The 22,394-nt window shown below is 51.8% G+C and overlaps 1 protein-coding gene, 1 long non-coding RNA gene and 1 pseudogene across 3 annotated transcripts in view; 1 reads left to right on the forward strand and 2 right to left on the reverse strand.

The window, feature by feature from the left end:
- LOC139605219 (zinc finger protein 3-like) overlaps positions 1-22,394 on the reverse strand; it is a 310,784-nt gene that overhangs the window by 150,237 nt on the left and 138,153 nt on the right. The window lies entirely within an intron of this gene.
- Positions 8,943-22,394, reverse strand: part of LOC139605191 (zinc finger protein 420-like) — a 151,089-nt pseudogene continuing 137,637 nt past the window's right edge.
- LOC139605228 (uncharacterized) lies at positions 20,125-20,860 on the forward strand. The gene is made up of 2 exons (XR_011684292.1): positions 20,125-20,568; positions 20,599-20,860. It is a non-coding gene; the product is annotated as an uncharacterized lncRNA (long non-coding RNA).

The raw sequence follows: 22,394 nt of genomic DNA on the forward strand, positions 1-22,394 counted from the left end.
TTCTGCCTTCCTTAGCAGACACCTCTCTTTTCAAAGCAAGACAATTGTTTATCATCTTGCAGATCCGCACTTGCTGGGCAGCCCCGTTTTACACCCAGGGCCTGGAGAACCATTCCCAGCAACTGGGAAAATCCTAGCTGCTCCATCCACCCAGAGGTGAGGTCTCCAAATTTGCCCCGAAAGTGGGTCCAGCTTTTAGAGGCCAAAAATAGCAAGTCCCAGTGACTTGATGATAGTTTTAGCCCAGAAAGCCCTGCAGCTGATGGCACACTTCACAATCAGCAGGGGACACAGCTAGGCCAAAGCCCAGAGCTCTGCCGGGAGCCTTTCTCCTCAAATACCCTTCAGACAAACCTCCATGCAAGTCAGTTGGGAAAGTTTCTTCAAATGATCCATTTCTGGCACCACAGAACTGCACAGGGTTCTGTGAAAGATTCTAAAGCAGCTGCTCTGGTGTCCAAGAGCCAGCACAAAGAGTCTTGGACACCTATTTGTAGCTAAATCCCACTTTGGGTGATTTGAAGGAGTTTGGAAGGAGCTAGAGAGCGGACCTCTGAGTTTTTCAGATGATGCCATTGCTTTTTCTTCTCTTCTCCATAGACAGGAAGGGTGAGTTGGGCTCCCATCTGCACCGCATGGCTCACAGGGCCTCAAGACTTGTAGTTACAAGAGCTTTGAAGGATTTCTTGGTCAAGAAGACACGACCAACAAGGATATTTATGTTTTGGAGCCAATCCTTCAAGATTTCGTCTTACGGACTCATGCTCTCGGGGTCTCTCGCTGGTCAGAGTGAGCCCGAGATAAGTTCCAAAGTCTCTTTTCCCAGCCTGGTGCTCAAAGAAGGAGTCAGAGCTCTTCATTTCTGGCTCTCAAGGTTGTTTCTTGTATCTTATCTATAAAATTCTTTCTCCTGTCCTGCCAAGGTCTGCTCAGCAAGACATTCTATGGCATTCTGCCTGCCCCAGGGTGGTGTTATCTTTTTATCCTAAAAACTACCTGTACAATATTTACAATGACTTTCCAATACCCATCACCTATGTTAGACAGTGTGCTTCTACTCTAAACCAAACTGAAAGTGCCACCATCACAGCAGAAGATGGAGGCCAAGAAGAAGGAGAAAGGCTGGACATGCCCAGATTCCTCCATCTTGCCCCCTGAAGCCCCATTCTAGAAACCCCAACAATCTATATTTCACCCTGTGATAAATTCACTATCATTCTACTTAAACTTTCATGGCTCGCAATTCTTCATGTAAGGTTGTTTTGTCCAAGGGCTAAATCAAAGGCACAGGGGTCTTGGGCTCTGTGCCAGGGTCTCTGAGCCCCCTGGGCAGGGGCTCGAGTCCTCCAGGGCAGCCAGAGGAATTTCCTGGGTTCTGACAAGTAGCCCTGTTGCAGTCCCTGCGTACAAGAGTTTCCTTGATCCCTTTGATGCCAGAGAGCACCAAGAACTTGAACCTTGCTGGAGTCCAGCCCTGCCTGCCTATCATGGAGAAGAGGGAAAAGATGAAGAACCTGGGTGGTGGTTGAGCCAAATTGGCATTTTTCCATTTCTGATTTCCTCCCAGCTTTTGCAGCAGGGCAACAACCCCATCACTGCAAAGCACTTCCTTTTGCAAGGCACACACTGACCTTGGTGGAAGCTCAGGGCTCTTGAAGGGGCTGCTGCAGTTGGCAACAGGAACTGTTGTTGAATTTTTCACGTTGCTTAACCCCCCCTGCCAAATGCCGTCAAGCGGTTGAGGAAGGAGAAAAAAGATTACCCTGGAGGAAGGGAGGCCAAGAGCTTGGAAAAGGAGGAAAGAAACGCTCCGATGATGACAATGACAAAAAACCCCAATTTATTTTTGACAGCAAATGAACACCGGCCGCCCTCCAGCCCTCCCAGCCTGGCAGGCCGAGCGGTGCCGTTCCCATGGCATGAGGTGCTGGCAGCCTGCGGAGAGAAACCAGAGAGCCACGGTCAGTGGCAGCAGGCTCCTGTCCCCCTGTCCCGCCAGGGCCTGTGCCCGGGCCAGGCTGCTGGCTGTGCTCAGAGCCCAAACCTCCCGACCCATTCTCTGTTTTTAGAGAAGGGCAGCGGGGCAGGCCAGGTTCCACCTCCTCTGCTTAATCCCGGCACAGCAACCTCCTCAGCAGCTGCAAGAGCGGGATGCCCGTGTGCCCGCTGCCGCCTGCCCGGAGCCCTTCTGCCAGCCGAGCTGTGGAGCCGGGTGTCCACCTCTGCAGAGCTGCTGCCAGGAGAGGAGCCGATCCCAAACCAGGTCCTCGTCCTTCTGGAAGGGGCTGTCCCTGCAGACCGTGGCCCCTGGGGCAGCGCTGGCAATGGACGCGCTCCACGGACGCTGCAGGCGCTTCCCCGTCCGGTCCGGGCACCAGGTGTAATCCTCCTGGGAAAAACAAAGAACAATTGCACGAAAGTCAATTCAAAACAAGACATGGAAACAAGAAAAAGCACAAAGCCTGTCACCGTTTCATGGGCCTGAGGAGGGTCTGACCACTCCATGTGAGAATTAAACCTGTCCACGGGTGGGGAAAATCCCCACCTCTCCCGCCCATAAACGCACCCCTTCCTCAAGGGCGTGCAGAGCAGACCAGCTGGGGCACGGCTTCGGAACCCGTCCCCCTCTGCCGCCCCCATCCACATGGATGGATGCTTTTGTCAGGCTGGCTGCCCCCGCCTCAGCCCGTGCCAGGCTGGCTGGCAGAAGCTGTCAGCAAGGCCAGGAGCCGGCTCCGCTTCCACAACATCCATCCCCTGTCCTGCCAAAAAGCAGCTCGGCGGCCGGCGGAAAAATTAATATTCCCCAGCGCCGCCGAGCGGGGAACCTCCGGCGCGTGGCCAGGCCGAGCCCTGCCGTGCCTGGAAGCACCAGCATCCCCCCGCCCCTGCGCCGGCTGGGGACTCATCTTGATTCCATCGGGGCGCAGAGCGTGTCCTCCAGGCAGGGGCCGCAGCCAAAGCCAATCGGCTCTGCCCCGCCAGCGGCCAGCTCCAGGATGGTGTTCCCAGCTCCACGTCGTGCTCCAGAAGAACGCGCCAGCTGTGCCTCGGCTTGCGGGGACATCACGATGCCATTGAGCTGCAGGGGGATGTTTCCCCTGTCCCAGTCCGTGGCACCTTCACCGCACTGCCACCACTTCTCCAATGGGACGGGCAGCACGGAGCTGCTGCCTCCACAGCTCGCAGGGACCAGCGGAAGCAGCATCTCCTCGGCTGCGCTCTCTCCTCTGCGCCGCGGCCGCAGGGAAACGCTCCGGGGTTTTCTTCCAGCGCCACGAGACGCGTGCCGCTGCTGCTTGCTGGGCTCCTGGATCCTCCTGTGCACAGGGGGCATCTCTGCTGTCTCCTGGGCCAGGCAGGGCTCCTGCAGCCAAGAATGCTCAAAAAGGTCCTCCAGTGCTGGCCTGTCTGTGGGCTCCATGCATAAACACCACCTGATGAGGTGCTGGCACTCTGCGGAGAGAAACCAGAAACCGCCACTCAGCGGGACAAGGCTCCTGTCCATGCTCTCCCACATTCCACAGTGCCCAGGCCACACTAGGAGTGCTCAGAGCTGCAGCCAAAAGCTTCCTATCGATCCTCTCTTGCAGAGGACACCAGCACAGAGGCACAGGTGCCACATCCTCCAGCTAAGCCCAGGAGATCCACCTCCTCACCAGCTGCAAGAACAGGACGCTTATGTGTCAGCCGCCCCTCCCAACCCCGTTCTTCCCCTCGTGCCTTGAAGGCGCATCCCCACATTGAGACACCCGGGGTGGGAAGAAGAGCTGGCCCTGGACGATGTCCTCGTTGCTGTGGAAAGGAAGGTGCCCTCAGAGCAGCTCATAGAGCAGGATGCCCAGGGACCAGATGGTGGCTGGCTGGCCATGGTAGCAGCCAAAGAGGATCCACTCCGGTGGGCTGTACTCTGGCGTTCCTATGGGACACGGGCGCAGCTCATCAGGCCCATACTACTCCCTCCCTCCCAGCCAGCTCCCGTTCCACAACAGCCAGCCCCTGCCCTGCCAAAAAGCAACTTGGCTGCAGCTGGCTGAAGATGGATTCCCCCTCCTTCCTTGCCTCCTTCCTTCCCTCCCTCTTCCCCCTCTGCCAGCCAAGGCTGCCCGGCTGGGCCCCGGCTTTGGGCTCACCTGACATCCAGGTGTAGAACGTGTCCTGGAGGATCGTGCCGCAGCCGAAGTCGATGAGCTTCACCTCGCCCGTGGCCAGGTCGACGAGGACGTTCTCGGCCTTGATGTGGCGGTGCAGGACGCCGCGGCTGCTGCAGTGCCCCATGGCCTCCAGCACCTGGCGGAACAGCCCCCGCCCCACGGGCTCCGTCAGGAACCGCTGCTCATGCAGGAAGTACCAGAGGTGCTGACAGTGCTGCGGACGCTCCATGAGCAGCGCGAAGCCCTCGGGCACCTCGAACCAGTCCAGGAGCCTCACGACGCCGGGGAAGCCAGGCCGCGACACCTTCCACAGCAGCGCCAGCTCCAGGGGCACAAGGGCGCCCTTGCGCTGCGGGGGGACTGCGATGCCGTCAGCAGGGCCGAAGCTGCGCCGCGCCTCGGGCAGCCCCTGCCCGGCCCCGCTGCGGCTCGCCATGGCCCGGCCCGGGGCGCTGCGCGGCCCCCGCTCACTCCATGCTCGCTGCCCTCTCAGCGTTCCGGCTGCCGCCCTGCCGGGCCTCGCCTCAGCCCCGCCCGGCACGCCCCGCCGGCTCCTCCCGCTGGCCCCGCTCATTCCCCAGCCGCGCCCACTCCGAGATGCGCTCCCGGGACACTCGCTTGATGGCCGCCTGCGAGCCAAGGCCAGCGGCAGGCTGAGCTCATCGCCCGTCGCCCGCCGCCCGCCGCCCGCCCTCCGAGCGGGCCCCGTCTCTTCCCGGGGCGCCGTCGGCGTGGCGGGGACCGGAGTAAACGCTGCCGCAGCCGCCGCTGCCCAGCAGCGGGCTCTGCCGCTAGAGCTGCTCCAGGGGAGGCCTCTCCGCCCGTGCAGGCGGCACCGCGCTGCCGCTCTTCTGCCCAGGGCACCCGCCCGCCCGGCGCGCTGCTGCTTGCCGAGCTGCCCCGGGCTGCGGCGGCTCGGGGCCGGCGGCCGAGCTGGCGAGTGGCGGAGCTCGGAGCGGGGCAGCTGCCGGCCACGCTGTCGGCCACGGGGCAGGAGCCGGGCGGCAGCGGGGCGGCTGTGGGTGGAACCACGGTAGGGGCTTCGTTCGGGGCCAGGGCCTCGGCCGGGGCTGGGCCAGAGCCCGCGCCAGGCGCAGCCAAAAGACCACGATGCTCCGCCAGCACCAGAGCGAGCGGCTCTTCCAGCGGCGCCACAGCCAGGACGGAGAGAGCCCGGCCGAGGCGGAACCACAGCGGGCCGGGAAGGGGCGGGCACGGGGCGGCCCCGCCGAGGGGCGCCTTGCGGGACGCGGCATCAGCCGGGCTGGGAGAGGCACGGCATGGGACGGGACGGGACTAGAGCGAGTGTGAGAGGGAGAAGGGGATGCGGAGCGAGTGAAAAGTCAAGCGGAAAACCAATCAAGAGAAGCGCTGCTGCTGGTGCTGCTGCTGCTGCTGCTGCTGCTGCTGTGGAGCCGCCCGAGCTCGCAGCCGTTCCTGCGTTGCCCCCGCGAACCCAACGGAGGAGCCGCCGCGCGCCCCAAGGAACGAAAGAGAGAAACAAACAAATCACACCCCAAAGTGATTCCTATTAGAGAAGTAGCCAAAGAAAACAATGTAGCAATAACGAAGACTGTTGGCTTCTGGCTTCTTTCCTCTTTGCATGAGACCAAGCATTTCATGGGGAACAATTGCCTCTTCTGACAATTTTGCCAGAGTGGACAGGAGCAGAGCATTTACTTTTCAAGTAGAAAAGGGAAATCGTGTCAGTAATGTCATCTCTTTTCATCCTCTGTTGACACAGTTGCAGGCTGCCAAAAGACATGGTCTGCAGTGTGGAACTTGGGGCCAAGGTTCTTTTTCTGCCAGAGGATGAGGAGGGGAAGTATCCCAGAATCATGGAGTCATGGCTTGGTTTGGCTTGGAAGGCATTTGGAAAATCCCATGGCTGCAACCCCCCTGCTGTGGCTGGGGACCCCTTGCACTGGACCGGCTTGTCTAGAGCTCCATGCAGCCTGGCCTTGAACACTGTCAGGGACAGGACATGCCCACCTTCTCTGGGCAACCTGTTCCAGGAGAGTCTTTTTTCTGAATCCCTTACCTAAACCTAATCTCTCTCCATTTGGATCCATGCTCCCTTGTCCTGTCCTTGCCTGGCCTCATACAAAGTCCCTGTCCAGCTTTCTTGTGTGTTGCCCTCAGGTACTGGAAGGCCACAGCTGGATCAAGGCTGGGTCTCTTTCCCAGGCTGAAGAAGCCGAGCTGTGTCAGCCTTTCCTTGCAGGAGAGGAGCTGCAGCCCCGGCACCATCTGGGTGTCCCTGCTGGGCCCCTGCTGCAGCGTGTCCACGTCCTTGCCGTCCGTGCCGGGGAGCCCGGCAGAGGCGGAGGCAGCGCTGCAGGTGCAGGGTCAGCGGCGGGGAGGAGACCCGGCCCTGGCAGCGGCTCCGGGAGCAGCGATTGGCGCTGGGCCGCCCGCACTGCAGAGAGCCGGGGCCCTTGTGCCGGCCCTTGTGCCCAGGGCACCTTTCCCCGCCGCCCGCCCGCCCGCCCGCTCGGGGGAAATGCCCCCTGTGCCGCCCCTCAGGGCCGCCCCTCGCCGCTGCCCCGGGGGCTCCCGGCGCCGCCTGGAGGGGCCCAGGCCTCGGCCTCACCCTGCTCAGCCCGAGGCCTGGAAAAGCAGATTCAAACACCCACCCAGAAAGTGCCCCAGGATGCCAAGGTCAATCTTTTGTCACCAGCACGGCTTTGCTATCAGAGTCTGGACGGGAGTAGAAAATCACCAGGGGAAAAGAGCATGAACAAGTTCTGCCTTGGCACTACCTCAAGCTGTGGGGTACCAGTTGTTGGTTTCACTGGCTCTGGATCGAAGGCACTTGAGACAGTAATTCATGTTCAGACTCAAGTGTTTATTATTTCTTATCAGTAAAACAGCCTCATTACTGGGAGTACAGCAGCTTTTCATTAGAAGGCACAAAATGGCCAACAATCTCTTGTTCCAAGGTCTTTTAAGACTAAACTATCCAACTAAGAACTGACACCTAGATTATTTTCCCTTTTAACCCAATAACTGATCCCAAAGAGCCTGCAATGTGGAATTTCTGCCCAATTACAAAAAGCCACCCAAACTCATGAAGAAGAAGGAAGAAGCATGAAGAAGAAACCCAGGACAAAACACTGTGCCCTCCATTTTGCTTCCATCCACAACATACTAAAAATCCCAAAACCTCAATTTCTCAGAGTCAGAATGGACCAAAGCCCAAAAACTGGAGGTGATAAGAATGGACTAAAGCCACAACCAAGGAATCAGCATCGCCCTGTAATACCTTTCCCCTTACATCAGCCTGGTGCATATTCATAGACCCTCATGCATATCCATCAACTACTTTACATATTCCAGGAATGATTTTACATGGCCCCTCCTTGGGTCTGCCTTTTCAGAGCATGTGTGTTTCTTGGCTGTGGTTTTGGCTCCTTCTCTTTATCACCTCCAGTTTTTGGGCCTTGCTGCACTCTGCCTTCAGACGGGGAGTGCTGATAGTTGGCAGATCTGTACAGGTGTCCTCATCCTGTGTGCATTGGATGTTATCCCATCCAAGCAGGCAGTTTAACACAAGCAGCTATTTCACTGAGCTTAATTAACAACAGAAATAAAAACTATATAACAAAGTTACTTTAAAAAACAGTCCCAGTCCATATTTGATCCCAGTCCAATTGATCTCAGTCTGTGTGGTCCTGATCCATATGGTCCTAGCCTGTGCAGCCCCAATCCAAAGGATCCAAGCCCATATTTGATCCCAGTCTGTGGGGTCCTGCACACACTCCCAGGGTCTGGAATTCCAGTTCCCAGCCAGGAAAAAATGTTCCTGCCCTTGAACTTCCTTCCTATCCCCTCAACAAATTGCAATAAAATTATAAACAAAGAAAAAATAATTGAAATTAAATAAATTATAATAAAAAAATCAACACTTCTTTACAATACTCCAACTATGATTTAACTCAAACCAAAAATAAGTATTACTATAATATTACCAATGCATATAAATAAACAAATTATATATCAAGAAATACCTTTTGAAAATTTTAACTAGATGACTAATTTTTTTAGATTAAAAAATCTAAAGAAAATAACAATCAATCTAACACATCTTAGTTAAACAATTCATATTACAAATATACTAAACACAAAACCAAATACCACTATAATTTCTCAGACATTTCAAACAAACAATTAAACTTTAATAACACCCTTAAATACTCTTGAAAAATTAAAATTATTTTTAAAAAATTAATTGTGTGTGGGTGGTTTTATTTCAATATTGGTTTTTGGATTGTTTGGGTTAGATGATTTAAAAATAGGACTTTTATAGGAATTGAATCAGCTGAGAAGGTGGCACTCTGCAAACAGAACTGACTGAAAATGAACGGGACAGAAATCAGTAACTCGGAAAGTTTTATTTGCTATCAAATACATCCCACACACCCAGCCCCACACAATCCCCATCCCACTGCTCCAAATTGGGATCCCACTTCTCCCAATCTCCTTCCAACCCCATCTCACCCTGGTGGGTGTGGAATGGATTGAGTTTGGCATGGGATTGAGTTTTTTTGAGGAGGGAACAAGGAATTTGAGGTAGGATTGAGCCTTTTGGGGTTAAGACTCAGTTATGTTCAGTGGGGTTTGAGTGGTTTTGAGGTGACAGATGAATCCCTCTTGGATTTTGGAGTAGAGAGAGAGGGAGAAGAGAAAAAAATTAAGGCCAAACCAAAGGACAAACAGCCAGGAGTGTTCCCAACATGGATCACAGGGAATGTGAGTGACCAGCGCTGTGCCCAAAGTGCCTCCTCCAGTGGGGGATGGAGCTGCAGCAGCGCACGAAGCTCTTCCCGCACTCGGGGCACTCGCAGGGCTTCCCTTACCGGTGCCTCCGTTGGTGTCGGGTCAAGTTAGAGCTGCTGGAGAAGCTCTTCCCACACTGGGGACACTCGTAGGGCCTCTCCCCTGTGTGGATGCGCTGGTGCCTGACGAGGTGGCAGTTGTACTTGAATCCCTTCCCGCAGTCGGTGCATTGGAAGGGCCTCTCCTCTGTGTGAGTCTGATAGTGCAGGAGGAGATTGGAGCTGGTCTGAAACCTCTTCCTGCATTTATCACACTCGTAGGGCCTCTCCCCAGTGTGGATGCGCCGGTGCTTGACGAGGTCAGAGTTGCGCTGGAATCCCTTCCCACAGTCGGGGCATTGGAAGGGCCTCTCCTCTGTGTGACTCTGATAGTGCTGGAAGAGACTGGAGCTGGTCTGAAACCTCTTCCTGTTGTAGTGCGTTCTTATATTTTGTAATACTTTAAAGTAGTTTGTTTTGTATCCCCATGTTTTTCCCAAATGGCTTATCCCAGACTGTACCCCCCCCCCCGCCTCCTTTTCCCTCTACTTGTGCTATCCCTTTCCCGGGATAAGATCTCCAAAACCCCCACCCTGGCTCTCTGCCAGTCACCTCGACATCCCAGCCCCCTACCTAGAAGTTTCGGTCCAAGTTGTCGAGTGATTAGCCAGGGGCCAAGGGTCAACCCCCCAAGTCCTGCCCCATACGCTGTTTTGTATGTCTATCCCCCCAGCACCCATCCCCCAGAGATACCTATTGGTTAGTAGGATTTTATCTATGTTAGTTTCCTCCCCCCTTTAAATGTAAGCTCCGAACATCCCCCAGTGCTCTCGGCAGGAGGAACCCCCTGAGGCAGAGGAGCTCGCTCGGGACTCCTTAATAAAACCTTGGAATACCCCCTGCTGGGAGTCGGCCCCTTTCCTCTTCCACCGACGTCTCGGTCGTCTCTGCTGCAGCGAAGGCAACCAGCCTGAGTGCCCTCAGCACCCTCGGGGCACAGAGAGTGTCTCCCTGCAGTCGGCCGTGGTGGGGCTACCCCCCCCACTCTCTGCCGACCCGGGTAAGGCCCAGGGACATTGAGAGGCTTGCAGAGAGACTGGGACAGCTTGGCGCCCAGCCGTGGGGCTCTGGGACCATTCCAGGAGCCCACGGAAAGGGGCTCGGACATTCTTTCAGTCTGTTCGATAAGCCTTCAGCCGGCAAGCTACCTCAGGAAAGAAAAAACTCCGTTTTAGTGAGTTGCTGTCCTGTGGACGAAACTGGGAGCTTCGAAGTACCCTAAGAAGTCAGTTTCAGGTGGAAATCAACATCCCAGGCTTTTTCGTTCCCCTCTCCTGCAGCTGGATTGGTAAGTTTTACCCTTCTCTTGTTTCTCCCCTCTTTGGGAGGGGGTGTTTCCCTGCCCTTTGTTCTCAGCCCCGCCGCGGAGGGCTGAAGTTTTTTTTCTCTCTATTGTGGGCAGACTGCCAGCCGCAGGCTTTTTTCTCCTCCCCCCCCCCACCTGGGTTGCTGAAATTTGAGATACAAATTTAAAATCAGAGCCAAAATGGGTGCTAGGCTTTCTGTATCTCACAAGGGTGTCTATTATCATCTTTTAAACATTCTTAAGAGTGAAAAAATCCGATTTTCAAAAACAGATGTTAAACAGTTCGTCAGATGGCTTTTCCTTCACTTCCCTGACGTGTCCACTGACAATCTCAGTGATTTGGCTTTTTGGGACAAAATTGGTAGTGAATTATTGAAGGCAGGGAAAGCAGGAGACATATCTCCGTCAAAATTTGCTTTTTTAGCCCTGCAGATAAGAAATGTTGTAAAATTTAATTTAAAGATGCAAGAACAGCCATCCGGCAACAGTTTCAATACCTCTGTTTCCCAAAAACCCGATCTACCCCCCTCCGAGTTCGGTTCTCCCTCCCCCACTCACCTCCCCCCACCCCCAGCCCCGGTACAAACCCCTGCCCTCCCCCAGAGGCTTCCTGTCTCCAACCCGGACACTTCTGCCCTGAATTCCCGAGATCTCACCCTTCCCCCTGCTTCCACAAGTTATAATACCGTGTCTCACAACCTTAGTGCCCGCCTTGGTACCCCTGAGACGCGCCCGGTAATTTCCCCGGACAATAATGGCGGACACCACGTGGCAATGGTGGTTTCCTCTTCTTCCCAGAATTCCTTTCGCTCTCCCAACAACCCATTCTGCTCGGAGCACCCCGCCCCCGAAACCCGCCCTCCCTATGCCCTTCCCCCGGCCCCTCCTCCGGCTCCTCCCGCCCCGGCCCCGGCCGCCCCTCCCGCTCTGGCCCCGGCCGCCCCTCCTGCTCTGGCCCTGGCTGCCCCCGCCCCCTCAGAGCTCTGCCCGCCCGCCGCGGGCTCCCTCCGCCCCCCCCCACGGCCCGCCCTCCGAGCAGTGTAACAAGAGACGCTGTCGCCGGCAGACAGAACCCGGAAACAGCACAGGTCCTTTCTGCTGCCCCTGTCTCATATATTCCAGATGTCACCGGGGCATTCCAGCCAAATTATAGCCCCCTTTCTGTTGATTCTGTTAAAGAACTAGCCAAAGCCCAAAAAGATTTTGGGAGATCAAGTGAATATTTTAGAGGGCTCCTTAAAGCTACATTATTCGCTCACATTCTAACCCCTGCTGATATAAAACACCTTTTTTCCTGCCTGTTATCCTCTTCTGAATACCTCTTGTGGGATGTTGCATGGCAAAAAGGATTGAGAGCAATTTTACCAGCTCTGTGGGCTGATGAAGCTACTGCTCGTGATGTTTATGGTAACATGTTGTCCCTTGATCACCTCTGTGGACAGGGGGGTTGGGAAGACGCCTTGACCCAGGCAGAAAGCATTCCCACAAGGGCTTTCAGAGAATGTGCTAGAGCAGCTGAGAAAGCTTTCTTTGGGCTCCGTCCTAGTATTCCAATTGAGAATTATTTGAAAATAACACAATCTCCATCTGAGTCCTTTTTGAGTTTTGTGGAAAGGTTGAGAAAAGCTGTTGAATTGCAAGTTCAGAATGAAGGAGCCAGGATGGAAATCCTCACCGAGATTGCTAAAGAAAATGCCAATGAGAAGTGCAAAGCTGCTATCCTCAGCCTGCCTCTTGACCCAACGCCTACGCTGCAGGCCATGCTTGAAGTGTGTGAGAAGAAAGTTACCATCACCCTCGCTGAGACTGACGAGAGACCAAAACCACAGAGAAGGATTGCTGCAGTGGAAGGCCCTGAGCCACCATTCACCAGCCAGCTCCAGCATGTCACGATGCCACAAGAGAGAATCTCCAACTCTAATAGACCTTGCCACCTTTGTGGGAAGTTAGGGCATTGGATGCCTGACTGCCCTCTGAAAAAGCAGTTTTTAGATTTTAAATACAATAAGCTTAGAAACCAGAATTCCCCAAAGGACCACCTCTCAAAAAACTGAGTAAAGAGCGCTCCTTTCCCCAGCGCTATGACAAAAATAGGGTGGGCTCAATTCAAGCACGGGGGAGGGAAAAGAAATCTAGTGTAAAAGATGTATCGGTGCCAAGCGAGGCACTGGATTTGAACAAAACAGAACATTCATTTCATTGGAATAATCCCAGACCAATTTTAACCACTGACTCTTCACATAACCCTTACAGGCTGGCGTTGACCGAACCTCTCCATCTCAGAGACACTAACTGGCATTTCATATCTGTTAACCCTGAACAACCAGGTACTTGGACACAGCTTTGCCAGAAGCGTCACAGTAAGTATGTCGTCCTTGGGGACACAAAACACACACCCCAAGAAATTATTATTCCTCCGGGTCTCATATCATCAGACCCGAAACAATTTGTCATATGGCTTCACTGTACTCATCCACCTGTGTACTTGCCCAAAGGCCAAATCATAGCCCAAGCCATCCCAGTACCTGAGCCTCCATGGGACCAGGAGCAAGCAGACACCCTCAGAGGTAAACTCCATCCCAATGTCTGCTGGACTCAGGTATTGGGAAAAGAAAAACCCAAGCTATCATGTGGGTTACACCGTGGTGGCGAGTACAAGTCCATACAAGGACTTTTAGATACTGGAGCAGATGTCACGATCATTCCATCTAAAGAGTGGCCATCACACTGGGAATTGCAAAACGTAGCAGGACACGTGCAAGGTGTAGGGGGAATTCAATTGGCAAGACAGTCAAAAAACGTTGTTCAAATTGAGGGACCCAATGGCAAAATAGCTTCCATTCGCCCGTTTGTTTTAGACTACACAGAGCCCCTCTGGGGCAGAGATTTAATGGTTCAATGGGGAACCACAATTGACATCCCAGAAAACCCGCAGGTTTTTCGGGGAGCGGTCGCTGAGGTGCGCCATGCCCAAAAATTGATTTGGAAAACTGATACTCCAATAAGGGTAGTACAGTGGCCGCTCAACAAAACCAAATTAAAGGCGCTTGAAGAACTTGTACAAGAGCAGTTAGAAAAAGGTCACATTGTGGAGACCACGTCGCCGTGGAATTCGCCTGTCTTTGTCATTAAAAAACCAAACAAAGACAAGTGGAGACTCCTCCATGACCTCCGTCAAATCAACAACGTTATTGAGGACATGGGCTCTCTACAACCAGGGATGCCCTCACCAAGCATGCTTCCACAAAATTGGTCTTTAGCTGTAATTGACATCAAAGATTGTTTTTTTCACATTCCCCTACATCCTGACGATGCTCCGCGTTTTGCCTTTTCGGTTCCCACCATTAACCTGGAGGCCCCAATGAAGAGATACCATTGGACGGTCCTCCCTCAGGGACTTAAAGTCAGTCCTGTGATTTGCCAGAGGTATGTTTCTTCCTTGTTGTCTCCAGTCCGTGAAGCTGCAGGAGATTCCATCATCCTGCACTACATGGATGACATCCTGGTGTGTGCCCCAAGCGATGACATGCTTATTCACACACTTGACCTGACAATCAATGCATTGGTTGCTGCAGGGTTCGAGCTCCAAGAAGAAAAGATTCCAAAGATGCCACCTTGGAAGTACCTGGGCCTTGAAATTGGAAAGCGGACCATTGTGCCGCAAAAATTGACTATCAAACATGATATCAAAACCTTAGCGGATCTCCACCAACTTTGTGGATCCTTAAATTGGGTGAGACCTTGGCTAGGCATTTCCACCGAAGACCTAGCCCCCCTTTTCAATTTGTTAAAAGGGGGAGATGACCTTAGTGCTCCTAGGACCCTCACCCAGGAAGCGAAAACCGCACTGGAGAAAGTTCAGGAAATCATGTCGACTAGGCAGGCCCACAGGTGCCAGCAGGGTCTCCCCTTCAAATTTATCATCTTAGGCAAATTGCCACATCTCCATGGTATGATTTTTCAGTGGGAAACTGTCCAGGCAAAGAAAAAGGACCAGGTCAAAAAAGATCCCCTCTTAATTATAGAGTGGGTCTTTCTCAGTCACAACAGGTCAAAAAGGATGACAATGCCACAAGAGCTGATGGCAGAATTGATCTGGAAAGCAAGGATACGGATCAGAGAATTGGCAGGGTGTGACTTTGACTGCATTTACATTTCCCTAAACCTGAAATCAGGCCATTTGTCTCAAGCAATGCTAGAGCAATTTTATCAAGAGAATGAAGCCTTGCAATTAGCCCTAGATAGCTACACAGGCCAAATTTCAATTCACAGACCGGCCCACAAAATTTTCAACTCAGATGTTCAGTTTTCATTATCACTGACAAGTATTCAGAGCAGGACACCTCTAAAAGCACTGACAGTTTTTACTGATGCGTCTGGTGCGTCTCACAAGTCAGTGGTAACTTGGAAAGATCCCCAAACTCAACAGTGGGAGGCAGATATTGCCAAGGTGGAAGGATCACCCCAAATTGCTGAGTTGGCCGCTGTAGTCAGAGCTTTTGAGAAGTTTCCTGAGCCTTTAAATGTAGTTACTGATTCAGCTTATGTTGCAGGTGTAGTGTCTAGGGCAGAGAATGCTGTGTTGCAAGAAGTTTCCAACATTCCTTTATATGAATTACTTTCTAAGTTAGTAAGAATTATTTCTGGCCGAGAACACCCATTTTATGTGATGCATGTTAGGTCACACACAGACCTGCTGGGGTTCATTGCAGAAGGTAACCGGAAAGCTGATGCCCTTGCGGCTACAGCCAAGATGGCCCCGCTCCCAGAGGTATTCCAACAAGCAAAGATCAGTCATCAATTTTTTCATCAGAATGCACCTGCCTTGGTTCAACAATTCCACCTGAAGCACAAACAAGCCCAGGCCATCGTAGCCACCTGCCCTTCTTGTCAAAATCAGTCACTACCTACCTTAAGTGCAGGTGCAAACCCTAGGGGCTTGCAGAGCTGCGAAGTGTGGCAGACAGATGTAACCCACATCCCATCATTTGGCAGATTTAAATATGTCCACGTCTCCGTGGATACCTTTTCTGGTGCCATCTATGCTTCTGCCCACACAAGGGAGAAAGCCAGTGAAGTAAAGAAGCATTTCATGCAAGCCTTTTCCACATTAGGAATCCCTAAGGTCATCAAAACAGACAATGGCCCAGCGTACAAGTCCAAAGACCTTCAGAGCTTCCTGCAGCAATGGGGAATAGAACACAAAACAGGCATCCCCTATTCCCCGACAGGTCAAGCTGTGGTGGAGAGAGCCCATCAGAACCTAAAAAAGGTTCTTCACCGACAACGTGAAGTGATGAAAACAGAGACCCCTCAAATCCAGCTGTCCAAAGCGCTGTTCACACTGAACTTTTTGAACTGTACCTTTGAAAACCTTAACCCACCTATTGTAAGACATTTTAACGAGAACAGTCAGCACAAATTAAAAGTCCGTCCGCCAGTCCTCATAAAGGACCCTGAAACTTGGAAAATAGAGGGGCCCCATGAGCTCGTAGTCTGGGGTAGGGGATATGCGTGCGTATCCACTCCCTCAGGCTTGAGATGGATCCCCTCCAGGTGGGTGAGACCGTACATTCCTAAGGTGTCAAAGGACAAAGCTGCAACACAGGTAGCCAGTGCCTGCTGGAGGAGGAAGCGCCGTCAGACTCTTTAAAGCTAAATTGTTGTTACCTGGACCTCATCCCTAACATTTTTTATTTTCAGTTTTAGTGTTTTCCTTTGATCTGAACTCAGCCCTGGGGTCATCAGAATGAGCCCCATCCTTCCGTTGCTTCTGTTGACAGCCGTCCATCCAGGTCAGATGTGGATCGTTCCACAACCCCAAGCAAATGTGTGGACCACCCTCGCCAGAGTCCTCAACCAAGACCACATTTGCCTGTCAGCCTCTTCTGTGTCTGACCCGATGTCCACTTGCCTTGTGGGGATCCCATCTAAATATGATGAATTTCCGCCAACATTAGCTGCTCCCCTTCCCCCAGTATATAATCCGTTATCCCCTTGGTCAAAATTAATTGATGGACAAGCAGTAGCAGAAAAAGAACCCCAAGAATTTGAACTCCTTGGTTCTGCCAAGGCATTCTATTGTGTTCAGTTTACGTTTACACCAAAAGATCAAGTAGATTTGTACCATGAAGTCAAACAGTTTAAAGTGAATTATACAGCAAAAATTTGGTGTAAGAAAATTTCCCAAGTAGGAATACCTTCTACCCCTGATAATAAGCCCCGTGCCCTTCCTAAGGGGTTTTTCCTCATTTGTGGGGACAGGGCATGGGCAGGCATCCCCTCTCGTCTAATCGGAGGTCCATGCACCATTGGAAAGCTGAGCCTGTTTACACCCAACAAAACCCAAATCATGGATTGGCGAACCAAAACCAACACCCGCAATTCGGCCCGCAAAAAGAGAGATTTAAGGAATCTGGACCCAAATTGCGATTCTGAAATTGTACATTGGTCCAAACCAAAAGGAGTTGCGATCACCGTGTTTTTGCCATGGGTGTCTGCAGCCAAAGCTCTAGGCGAGTTATCACATCTAGAGTGTTGGGTTGCTAAACAGGCCAATATTACATCAGCTGCACTTTCAGACCTCCTGGCAGACGATGAAACAACAAGGCAAGCCACCCTACAAAATCGGGCTGCAATTGATTTTCTCCTCTTGCTACATAATCATCGTTGTGAGGAGTTTGAAGGTCTCTGTTGCCTGAATCTGTCATCCAAAGCTGAAAATGTCCACAAAATCATCGGAAAGATGCAACAAATGGTCCAAGACATCAAGCAAGAGACAGCGGACTGGATGGATGGACTCTTTCAGGGATGGGGACTCTCGGGCTGGGTCAAATCCATTTTGAAATCTGTATTTTTAGTTTTGCTTGTTCTTCTTGTTATTTTGATCAGTTTTGGGATCATCAAGAGCATCGTGACCAAACTGATCTCGAAAGCTATTTCCCCTTTAGAGGTCAATCAGGTGACTGTTCCCACCTCTTCTGAGGAAGGGACAGAAACCTCTGCAGAATTTACAAAACAGCCTTGGTTTGCTGATGCTTGATAGCACTCCGAGCTGAAACTTAATGTTTAGGTGCCTCTTCCTTTTTTATTTAAACGAAAAGAGGGAGATGTTGTAGTGCATTCTTATATTTTGTAATACTTTGAAGTAGTTGGTTTTGTATTCCCATGTTTTTCCCAAATGGCTTATCTCAGACTGTACCCCCCCCCCCCCCCTTTTCCCTGTACTTGTGCTATCCCTTTCCTGGGATAAGATCTCCAAAACCCCCACCCTGGCTCTCTGCCAGTCACCTCGACATCCCAGCCCCCTACCTAGAAGTTTCGGTCCAAGTTGTCGAGTGATTAGCCAGGGGCCAAGGGTCAACCCCCCAAGTCCTGCCCCATACGCTGTTTTGTATGTCTGTCCCCCCAGCACCCATCCCCCAGAGATACCTATTGGTCAGTAGGATTTTATCTATGTTAGTTTCCTCCCCCCTTTAAATGTGAGCTCCAGACTTCCCCCAGTGCTCTCGGCAGGAACCCCCTGAAGTATAGGAGCTCCCTCGGGACTCCTTAATAAAACCTTGGAATACCCCCTGCTGGGAGTCGGCCCCTTTCCTCTTCCACCGACGTCTCGGTCGTCTCTGCTGCAGCAAAGGCAACCAGCCTGAGTGCCCTCAGCACCCTCGGGGCACAGAGAGTGTCTCCCCGCAGTCGGCCGTGGTGGGGCTGCACCCCCCACTCTCTGCCGACCCGGGTAAGGCCCAGGGACATTGAGGGACTTGCAGAGAGACTGGGACACACCAGGACCCCTTGAACCCCGGAACTCAGGAATGGAACCCCCTGGAACCCCATTCCTGGGCACCGGGACCCCAGTGCATCCCGTTATCTGGCCCTGGGACCCCCTGCACCCCTTTTCCCAGCACCAGATCCCAGCCAGGCCATTATCTGGCACCGGCACCCCTGAACCCCCATTCCTGGGCACCGGGACCCCACTGCATCCCCTTATACAGCACCAGAACCCCCTGAACCCCCATTCCACTGCACCAGGACCCCCGTGCACCCCCATATCCGAGACTGGAACCCTCCCAAACCCTCCATTCTCAGGCACAGGGACCCCCCCTGCACCCCCTTATCCAGCACGGGGACCCTCCTGCACCCCCTCATGCAGCACCAATGCCCCCCCGCAGCCCCTTTCCCGGCCCTCCCCCTCTCAGACACCCCAGCCCCCGCTTTTCCTTGACCCCAGCACCCCCTGGACCCCCACTCCTGCCTTCCACAGCCCCCACCCACCACCCTCCTCAACACCGGGGCCCGTGCACCCCCTTTCCTAGGCACAGGGACCCCCTGGACACCCCATTGTTATAAAATTGACTCAAAACGAGTAATTTCCAATCAAAGAATTTATTAATTATTGAAGCAGTTATACTACGTAAGCAAAGGCTCAGCGCTGGGCGACAGGGGAGTCTCCGCTCCACTACTGCCGCCCCAACTAGTTTCTGATTCAGTCCTTTTATCCTCTCCATCCTTCAGGAGTCCATGTTATCTCAGAGTTCTCTGCGCCTGCGCTGGTTGTTGCTAGGGGGTCATCCTTCTGTCTCCTGGTGGTCGGTGATAAAAGGCTGCGGAGTCTTCCTCAGCCACGTCTTCTTCACCCTATGTCCTTATTTGTCGGGTCCGGCTGTCTGTCTCTGCCCCGACACGGGTAGGGTGGTTCTTGGGTGGCACGCAATGCAAAGGACGAGTCTGGACTCTTCAGCTTTCGGTCTTCAGGTTGTTTATTATTTCTTATCTACAAAATTTTTCTGTCTGCCCAACAGAGGTCTGATCTGCAAGCAGTCACAGGCACTCTCTGACCACCCACGGGGCGGTCATGTCTTTTTATACTAAAACCTACGTATACAATATTTACCTTTATTTCCCAATGCTTTTCACCCATGTTAGCAAGTGCACCTTCACCATAAACCAATCTCCAAGTGCCAACATCATCACAGGAGATGGAGGACAAGAAGAAGAAAGAAGAAGGACAAGACACGCCCTGATCCCTCCATCTTGTCTTCATAACCCCCCTATACCAAAAACCTTAAAGTCTGTATCTCACCCTCTAAATGTGTCTCTTTTACACCTTGTACTCTAAAGTGATTCTCTTGTCCTCAAACTCTTGTTACTTCTGTGGATGGATCAAAATCAAGCCACCAAACACTCTTGGCAACATTCCAGGATTTTCGAGACCCCCAAGGGTTCTCCTGGCATCTCTGGACATCGGGAACGATGTGCTGAGATCCCACACTTATTTGGTGACTTCTCCATGGAAAATTACCAAAATCTTATGATTAACGCAATATGTGCCCTATCAAGCTTAAGCAAGCAAATGTCCTGCCTTGCAAACTGTGCCCTATCAAGCTTAAGCAAGCAAATATCCTGCCTTGCAGACTGTTTATCTGCCCCTGCCCCTTCCCCAGCTTTTCCCTGGTCGTTATCTCTGTGAGTTATCTGCTTGTACCATTTGTCAGCGGGAAAGGTTTCCCTGCTGGGTGTTTATCTGCCCCTGCCCTTTCCCCAGCCTTTCCCTGGTTGTTATTTCTGTGAGTTATCTGTTTGTACCATTTGCTGGGTGGGACTATGTGTGGGCTCCTGCAACCCCTTCCCTGGTATCCTTGTAGCTCATATCTCATGAAGTAGTACAGAAATAGTCAGCAGACAACTCTTGTAACACACTGGTCTCTTTTTCGTGACGAACAAAATGTAGTCCCTCATCTCAATCCCCCCTTTGTTTTGATACTCAATTTTGTTCGTCAAAATGCTCTAATTCCCTTTTGCTGAGCTCCAGAGATTCTTCTGGATCATCCATCTTCAAGGTTCCGTATTTTGCTCGTGTGAGCATAAGGTGAGCAGCTTCTAATCTGCCTTTTACAATGCTAATCAATTTATTAAAAATACAAGGGCCAAACGTGAGTCCCAATAGTAAGAGAAGTAGTGGACCCGCTATCGTTGATAATAAAGTTGTAAGCCAAGGAGAATAGTTAAACCAAGATTCATACCAGCTTTGGTGTTTTTCCCTTTCTCTTTGTCTTCTTTCTAGCCCCTCCCTTAGTTTTGCCATTGAGTCCTGTATAATTCCGCTCTTGTTTACATATGTGCAGCATTCTTCTCTTAAAGCAGCACATAGTCCTCCTTGTTGCAGGAATAATAGATTTAACCCCCTTCGATTTTGTAAGGCTACCTCTGCTAGGGAATCTAATGATTCTGTGAGGTCTTTGATGGAGGTTTCGATCCTCCTGAGGTCTTCATCTACAGAGGCTCTTAGTTCTTGGAATCCTCGGTGTTGCTGTATGAGTGAGGCTATTCCTGTTCCTGTCCCGGCTGCACCTATTCCTAGTAACATTGCTACAGTGAAGGTTGTGAATATTTCCCGTTTCACTATGTGGGGTCCTATATTTTGATATTGTTCATAAACGTACTCTACGGGGTGGTAAAGGACTCTGGGTACTATCAATACTTGAATACAAAAGTCACTGGATTCATTAAATCGGTCTATATTTATACATGGGGTGACTCCGAGAGTGTTACAGACCCATTTAGTATTTGCTGCTGGCAGTATCCAGCTGGCAGGTTTCTTAGGGTCACTCAAATTCCCCATAACCTTACATAGATTTCGTTTTTCCACTGGTACTCGTCCTATACATCTTCCTCTCCCCGTTACCCTTGCCAAGGTTATCCCTCTCGATTCTTCTCCTTCTTTTTTCCATAGGCACCTAGCTGGGTTGGTCCCATTTACTCGTCTGCTTTTTGCTGTTACCCCTATGGCTTCATAGAACGGGGGGTTTACGGTGTAACACAGCCAACATTCCTCAGTTAGATTTGGATGGGTCTCATTCAGGACTAGGAAAGTGGCCTGTAATATTTTCCACAAGTCCCCTTCTCCTGGGTTTTCAGGTCCTCGGGTCAAATTAGTAAAGTTTTGCTTATACATTTCTGGAAGACTAGTGGTTGGGGCTGTTTCTGATTCATTTCCATTATTTTCTCCTAGCGTTAGTTCTCCAGCTATCGCCTGGTTTGGTCCAGTGGGTTCGGGGTCGTGTGGCACGGTTGTCTTTTGGATTATAAAGTGCCCCCCTCTGTCTGTCCCTGGTTCCCATAATCGGGCTCCCCACATTTTCCCTAATAACCAGACTTGGTCATGTGGTTTTGTCACATTAATGTAAATCATATTGCAGGTTCCATCTAACCCTCCTTCTTTCTGGGTATATGTGGAAGTGGGCTGTGTACACCCGTATGGACCCCATCCAGTTCTGATAAACCCGTCCTCGTTCCCCCCAAAGGAGCTTACTGATACACAGTCCCAATAAGCACAGTAAAAGTGTCCTGGATAGTTACAATACCCTTTTCCCGGGTTTGAGCTTGGACAAAAATAATATCCAAACTGATTTAAACATGGATTTACAGGTATTAAATCACACAAAGTACATAAAAAGCTGGGTGCACCAGAAGTGATTTTGGTCTGGATAACATACTGGTCTTCCCATCTAATCAGTGACCATTTGAAGGGTTGATGTGAATACCCTTCTGCCCCTGAACTTGTTACGATGCACCAGAAAAGAATTAAGGCTTGTAATTTGGGGCTGTCATTGTTGGAGCTCAGGTTGAATTTTACCTTTGGTTTCCCCAGTGGTGGGTTACCAATCCTGGGGCAGGACGGCCAACATTTCCTGGACATCCCATATGGGGGTCGGGGCTTCCGACGGACTCCACTGGTTATTACCTCTCTGCCTCGCCCGACGACTCGGTTGCTGCGAGCCTCGGGGTTTGCCATCTTCTCGGCAGCAGAGGTATTCTTCAGGAGCCGGATAAACCTCCCGTTTCCACTTTTTAGCACTGGCGGCCCAGTTATCAGCTTTTATTAATGAGAGGTCACGCCGCAAATTGGGGGCTTTCTTCCGACACACCACTTCCAGGATGTCCAGGAGAAAGGGGATCGGTTCGTTAGGGTGGTAGCAGAACCGATCAGGATTTACCCCTTTGGAAAAGGTTTCCCACCACTCGTCAGATCCAAGCTTTACCTCCCCCGTAGCAACTCTG

Source organism: Agelaius tricolor, unplaced genomic scaffold (genome assembly GCF_023055355.1).
Source record: "Agelaius tricolor isolate 1412-34295 unplaced genomic scaffold, bAgeTri1.0.p SCAF_61, whole genome shotgun sequence".
In the NCBI taxonomy this organism is placed as follows: domain Eukaryota; kingdom Metazoa; phylum Chordata; class Aves; order Passeriformes; family Icteridae; genus Agelaius; species Agelaius tricolor.